This window comes from Littorina saxatilis, linkage group LG4 (assembly GCF_037325665.1).
Source record: "Littorina saxatilis isolate snail1 linkage group LG4, US_GU_Lsax_2.0, whole genome shotgun sequence".
Taxonomy (NCBI): Eukaryota; Metazoa; Mollusca; class Gastropoda; order Littorinimorpha; family Littorinidae; genus Littorina; species Littorina saxatilis.
This window is the reverse complement of record NC_090248.1, coordinates 36,879,224-36,886,911: the sequence shown is the minus strand read 5'-3', so window position 1 is coordinate 36,886,911 and position 7,688 is coordinate 36,879,224. Positions and strand designations below refer to the sequence as shown.

Here is a 7,688-nt window from a genome sequence, read left to right as displayed (position 1 = left end):
AGACGTACGTTGTCTATGTGTGGAAGTGAAGGTAAGACCAAGAGACAAGACATGTATAGACGAAGAACAGCGTGTGTATCTGTGTGTGTGTGAGAGAGAGAGAGAGCCTGAGTGTGTGCGTATCTGTGCGTTAGTGGTGTGTGTGTGTGTGTGTGTGTGTGAGAGTGAGAGAGAGAGAGAGAGAGAGAGTGTGTGAGAGAGAGAGAGAGTTTAAAAAAATACACATTCCCAAATATACCGCATGATCGATTCTTTATTTATCAACCACAGCGCGCATCGCGGTAACAAGAACACACGCACAAGACAACGACACAGAGTTAAGGACGAGCAACAACCCCCAGTCTACTTGGCGGCCAGCTCAGCGGCCTTCTTGTTGTGTTTCCTGGAGAACTTGAGGTTCCTCAAGAACTTGGGGTCAACCTGCACACAGACAGCAAGACAGATTGACACTCATGAATGCCCTTTCTGCGATTTGAAACAAGAGTAAAAAAAAGAATGTGTTTGAATCCTGCCCAACCCACAAAATCTGGAATGGAACAAGTCGACAGATAATAAATGCAATAATCGTATAATAAGAATCGTATTAGTTAGTACACGCATGTTTAATGTTAATATTGTTGTGGTGTTACTGTTAGTTTCTGTCGTCTTCGTGTGCAAGCGCCACCACTGGATTTTTTCCTTATATTTGAGATAATACAGTTCATGTGATTTGATTGATTTATTTGATTCATCAGTGATTTCACAAGCTATTTACCTAACCGATATTTCTTTTGTACCGGTGAAGTACGAATGACGGAAATGTCCGGTAAACAATGTCCCTGGTTTCCAAGAAATATCGTATGAATCACGATAGCAATGCATTAGAAACGCATGACGGACTGATGTCTTAGCTTAAGCTAATAATATAACGTAACACAATGAATGCCGCAAAGGATGCAACGAACTCGTAGCAATTTCTCGGGCTGGGCGAAAGGGTCACTGCCTCTACTTGTTCTCAATCTCAATCCTGTTTTGTAGCATCTAACAGCTTTGACACACAACTTGTTCATTTCCGAATCTCACCGTCTGTTGGTTAGTTGATTGATCGAGTTTGATTTTATAACGGAAAGAAGACCTCTTGTTTTTGCAAATAACACTGCAAGTGCCGAGAGGATAATATCCGAAGTCTTGTATGTATTGTGACAACCATAACGGAATTACTTCGCTCTGCCGCAGTGGTCTATGATGAATTGCCTCCAACAATCCAGTAGCACTTACGAATGTACTGCTTCATCTCCTTTTCTTCGGGGATCGTGTATAGATCTGTGGTACTAACAAATAACTCGTTTTTTTCTTATTATTCAACTTCCCAAGAGTATACTTTCAAATCTCTTTGCTGGGGCAGGGTATCAAGCATAAATACAACTTGCGCCAAGACAACTATTAAGTTACGAGATGTTTGCTGACCGCATCCGACAAAAATCAATATAACTGAATAACTAGTGTGGAAAGAAATGGCGATACATCAACCTGGATTCTGGTGTATGAGTGTGTGCCGAGTTACACGAAACGATGGAGAGCAACTATCTATCGTGCTTTGTTCGACAGTTAAACTGCTCGACAACTTCGAACAGCCAATTCCAAACATCACGCGTAAACACTACGCATACGTGGCAGAGCGGAGAAAAGAGAGAAGAGAAGAGAAGAGAGAGAGAAGCTGCGGGGATGGATGCATGTAAACGGTAAAACCATCTGAATAAGGATCCGCGCGGATATAGTGTGTGTGTGCGCACGAGAGAATGACAGACATACAGACAGACAAAGACTCGGTGAGACAGAAACGGAGAATCCGTCAGACAAGGAGGATCAACTTACCCCCTTCATGGATGGGTATCGGACGGACTTGGGCCTCTTGATACCATTTCTGTGGGCTTTCCTGTCTGCAAAACATACATATCATCCACTGTTAGCTACCCCACTTCAAACACATCGCGACAACAAACCACGAGCAATCTAAATACAGCAATCGTTGCTGTGATGGATGAAAACGGTCTTGAAAACAGAGGTTTAAGGGAAACCCTCCTGATTAGCTGAACAAGATGTTTGCTGAAGAAAGCTCACATTCTCCCTCTCCCTCCCCCCTCTCCAACAAAACAGACAGCAATCCCAAGTTTGAATGATGAACTCGCAGACTTGAAGACAGAAGTTTGGGGAAAACCCTGGCGAACTGAACAAGATGTTGTCGTAGCACTCATATTTCTGTCCTTCCTCTCTCTTCTTTTGTTCTACTTCTACTTTCTGATACCAATGAGCAACATACTGTGGTAAAACGTGGGCTGATTCTAGTTTCTTTTGGATCCCATTGGCATCAACCCAACATGGCCATCTGCAGGCGAATACAATCACAGTCGGTGAAGAGGGCAGAACGAACAGTGATGACGAAAGAGGACTGCCATGGATACGTATGGAAAAACAAACACAACCTCCATCTATGATGAAACATTTGGACCCAGTGGAACTGCAAATCTTCCTGACAAACAAGATTTCGAATTTAATTAGGAACAGGTTATTTTGTATTGTCCTTCAACGTATCCCGGCCATTAAGAACGAAACATTGTATTTGTGAACTTCATAGTTTAGGCCAAAAAGAAAAATGTGTCTGCAGGGATCGCGTTAACGCATGTTTTTTGCGTATTTGACGCGTTTTAAAATCCGCCCACGCATTTTCTGCGTAACGCGTACGCAAATCAACTTCTATTCAAAACGGCATGCTCAGCAGCACATTCCAATACTGAATCAGACTATATAGCACACGTGCGAGAGTTTAGAATATCTAGTCTGTTCTGGATCAAACATAGCACAAGCGCGCGAGTTCAAATCTAAAGTCTGTTTTGGATCAAACAAAATGAGGTGACGTGCTCTCGGCTCTCGGCGATGCGCGAGTTGACACTCTGATGCGTATCGCCATGGAGGGGCCGGCCGTGAGCTAAAATGTGGACGTTGTAGACAGGGCTTGCCGCGAATTCCAGAGCCGATGTGAGCACCGGAAATAGGTGTGAGAAATGCGTGCTTTTGACATGATTTAACTGTGTTATAGTGTGACGCAAAATCGGTTCTGCTTTACGTGTTTTTTGGCCGACATTGCGTAAGCAATTTGAACAAGAAGAGCAAACGCTCGATCGAGTCACTTTCGCAGTTCTGAATATTATATGAGGCATCAGATGGACAGGAAGAAATTGCTATTCACAACACAATGAGTCACGTTCACATAAAATTTGAGCCCGGTCACTTTTATAGTTTCCGAGAAAAGCCCAACGTTAAGTTGTGTGTTGCCGAACAGAAAAGGCTAGTTATCTCCCTTGTTTTTCTGATAACGTTCGTAAAAGGCTACAGATGTAAATACTTTGATGTAAAGAATAATCCTACAAAGTTTCAATCACATCCGATGAACTTTGTCAAAGATATAAAATGTCTAATTTTTCCTTTGACGCTGACCTGTGACCTTGAAAAAGGTCAAAGGTCAACGAAACCATCGTTAAAGTGTAGAGGTCATTGGAGGTCACGACTAAACAAAATATGAGCCCGATCGCTTTGATAGTTTCCGAGAAAAGTCCAACGTTAAGGTGGTGTCTACGGACGGCCGGCCGGACGGCCGGCCGGACAGACTAACACTGACCGATTACATAGAGTCACTTTTTCTCAAGTGACTCAAAAATCCTAGCGCGATCCCTGTGTCTGTTTCCGGTAACCCGACCGACCCTATTTTTAAGCGCCGACCCTAAAGGTTTTTTTCGCTTTTCGCACACACACACACACTCACGAAAAAAGAAAAAAAGGGAGGTAATCGGTCGATGAGACTTCATAATCGAAAAGAATTACCTCCTGTTTCCGTCGTCACGCGAAAAAAACATGGCGGCCAATGACGCCGGGAATCACTCCGTGTCTGAAGGGTCTGTGGCAAGATTTCCTCTTGCAGTTATTCTAGGAAAATGCGACCACACGCCCGACAAGAAAGTCATAGCAACATTTTCTGCCAATCTCACCGTAGCTGCTATCTTTTTTGACATTCGCGGCCCGCTTAACCCCAAAGTGTACTCTGCTCAAGCCAAGGGCCAGGAGAAAGCAACATCCGATGAGTTTGTTTTGGAGTGGGGCTTGACGGTCAGCGATCTCGTAAGCTCCTTCAACATCAAAACATTACGCTTTCCCTGCGTGCAAACAAATTTTGAGGAAGAGGAGGATACTGCTGTTGCTGGACCGTCTGAACCACGCGTCAATGCTTTTGATTTGCTGATGTCAACATCACGTGAAAGATGTCTCCCACATAAAAAAGAGAGCAGGTAAGACTAGTTGGTTTGAAAGTTGAAGTTGCTTTGAAAAACATGTGCTAAATAATTGTAAGTAAACTAAGAAAGCGTTTAAAAAATAAAAAAAAAGGTTAACAAAACGTAAGAAAAAAGTTTAAAAAAAATAAAAAAATTCGACCCTATTTTTTTCGGCGATGTTACCGAAAACAGACATATTTTTCTTTTTGGCCTTAGGAGAGGCTCACGATCTCTGATCGTTTGGTTTTCAAAGGAAAATAGACGATTTGGGGAAATAAGTTATGCCGTTTGAAGCTCGGACAAATATTTCGACTTCCGCTTCCGGCCAACACGTGCTCGAAATAAACAAGCAAGGAGAGAGGAGATAAATCGGTCACAACATTATGCGTTGCTCTAGACTTGGGGAAAGTGCGATTCTGATAGTCGATGCCCTGCGCGCGTACGTAACGCGAGTTTCTTCCCATTTGTGAAACGTGTCATTCCACGCCAGTCACTAGCGAGGGGGTGTGTCTCAAACTGGCGAGGGGGTGTGTCTCAAACTGGCGTGGGGGTGTGTCTCAAACACGAGTGCAGGAACCACGTGATGTTTGTCCGAGTAAAGCAAGGGTACTCACTCTTTCACAACCCATACAAACCAGACAGTTATTTTCGGAATTCGTCTATTACGCTCTACAAGTTCGGACGATGTTTGCGAAAGTCTCCAATTTCCGTAATTCGTTTTAGAGGAAGAAGAATTCGTAAACTTTCAAATATGCAAAACCCGGCGTTTAAATTACCAAGCTGCCCAACAATGGAAACAAAAACAGAACTTTGCCCCGTCGGCAACCTGAAACGTACACCAATAATTCAATCATTTCATTTCAGACAGAGTGCGAATGTAATCAGCTCAATATCAGTAACCAAACTGTCATTGATCCAGATTACTTCATGGTCAGGAGTCCTTTTCCAATGCAGATGGATGCAAGCTATGTCTACGTATGTAAAACGTACGAGGTGAGAAGGGAGTGGAAGGCGGTGGTGGGGGATGTGGATGGAGTTGTTTGATTGATGGTTGGCAGCGACAAACTGTCGACATCGCTATCAGATTTCCCCTGGGCAAATACCTCAGTAACATTTCCCTTACACAGTGTCTGACCTGTCTGAAAACACCTCCGCGTGGAGGGGTTTTGCTGCCCGCCCAGTCAAGATAAAGAGAGAACAATGTCTGCTCGCGCGACAGCAAGCAGGGTGTCTCTGAACTGCTTAGTATAACCTTCGCTTCGCATACCCATCCGCAATTACACTGGTCACGGTGCAATTAAGTTGTGATGGTTAACGGGAGGCTTACTGTGCCTTTAACGCCCAGCCGACCACGAAGGGCCATATTAGGGCGGTTTATATAGATGTGAGGCAATGTAGTCCAAATAGGGTTACAAGACAGAAATGACTGCAATAGATCTCTGGACATCGCCTGCGAAGAAGTAATTGGAAAAGATATCTGGACATCGCCCGCGAAGGTTCCATTAATGGATCGTATAGCTGATCTATTGCTGTCCCTACGCACGAGAGAGCTTTGACCTTCAACACTACAGCAGCATTTAAACACGTCTTGCGTACATCACTGTACAATTAAAGGAATGATGTACGCTTGGGAATTTTCCCAAAGGAAATCAAAGTCCGGAGTGATTCTCAAACTCACGATCACATCAAATCAAAAGCCGGTTTGATTATTTCATTACAAAAACAACAAAAAGTTTCACCAACAATAACATGATCACTTTTAAAATAACTGTCAGGCAAATCAATCAGATGAACGATGTACGCTCGTGAATCATCCCAGAGGAAATCAAAGTCCGGAGTGATCATCAAAGCCACAGGGCTCCCCACGGACGTCCCTCCTAGTGCGTCCCGGGAACCCCACTAGTTTAGAGGGTCCATGGACCCCCACTGCAGTACAAAAGCCGGAAAGTCCCAGTGTACTTATAAAGCATTGTGGTCACGTATAGTGTACTGCGAAGTGTCGATTGCAGTTTAAAAATGGTATCTACGGTACGCACGATAAAAGAAATTTAGTGCGTCCTAGGACCCGCTCTTTTACAATCTAGTGCGTGTTTTCGGCTTCTAGTGCGTATAGGACGCAGGGGCGCGCGCTATGGGGAGCCCTGGAGCTCTCCAACTAACTTCAGCACACACGCACGCACGCACGCACGCACACACACACCACACACACACACACACACACACACACACACAGGACTAGAAACAAAGAGCACGGGGACGGCCAATACTTACTCTGATTGTGAGCGGTGTGGTTCTTGGACTTCGCCATTTCTACGTGTGATGCTGCGCCTCTGAAACACACAAACAAATCAAATATTGTAATCGAAACAATCACACAAAATACAGGCACTCTCATCCCAGGAATAATCAAAATGCGGACTGGTTACAAACACGTTGTGGGAAGGTGAAATTGTGTGTCGCTGACAAAATAATTAGTAAACAAGAGACCGTTGAATTGTGAAACCAGTTATAGGACTGGAAAGGCCATTAATTTTTATTTTCTTCACATATTCAGCAAACAGATCGATTCTACCCAGAACAGCTTAAACGGAACTCTGTTTGCATGTGATAGGAAATAATCAAATTTGTATCCAAAAACAATCAGTTTCGTTCACCTATCTTTTCTAACAATGACATTATGGCATGCTGAACGGTGTAGGTGCCATTCCTCTTAGGAGCCATTGAAGGCGGTTTTTGAGGCCGTTTTAGCGGGTAATGAGACATACACACACAAACCGGTACATTGATCTCAGCAACTCCTGTAAATAGTAAGGTACTAGCGTAAAGCTCTGCAAGTGTGAAAATAATGCATTGAGGATTTAGTGATATGTACCGTTCTTTGTCTCAATACCCGTTGAAACGGCTTCAAAAACCGCCTTTAATTTAATGGCTGTACAGACACTACCTCATGGTAAAACAATCTGCTGAATATGGTAAGAGTGCAAGGCCTTTCGAGTCCCGCCTACAATAAACCAACTGGTTGTATGCCTACAATAACCCAACTGGTTGTATGCCTACAATAAACCAACTGGTTGTATGCCTTCAATAAACCAACTGGTTGTATTCCTACAATAAACCAACTGGTTGTATGCCTTCAATAAACCAACTGGTTGTATGCCTACAACAAGAAGGGCAAAGCCCATACGACTCAATGCTTGACCTTGACCTTTACATGACCTTGACCTTCAGGGTCAAGGTCAAATGACTAAACCTAGCAATGACATCATACACTAAGAACTGCTTTACACATTTTTCCTACCAAAATACATGTGACCTTGACCCAAGGTCAAGGTCATCCAAGGTCATGCAACACAAAGCTGTTAATTCAAGACATAGGAAGTACAA

At 43.6% G+C, this 7,688-nt stretch overlaps 1 long non-coding RNA gene across 2 annotated transcripts in view; it reads right to left on the bottom strand.

The window, feature by feature from the left end:
- Positions 1-235: 235 nt before the first annotated feature.
- The window catches only part of LOC138964650 (uncharacterized), a 26,699-nt gene continuing 19,246 nt past the window's right edge, over positions 236-7,688 (bottom strand). For both annotated transcript variants that reach the window (XR_011455169.1, XR_011455170.1), the window contains exons 3-5: positions 6,576-6,634; positions 1,855-1,919; positions 236-420 (exon numbers count right to left, since the gene is read on the bottom strand). This is a non-coding gene — a long non-coding RNA (uncharacterized lncRNA). The remainder of the gene's footprint in view (positions 421-1,854; positions 1,920-6,575; positions 6,635-7,688) is intronic.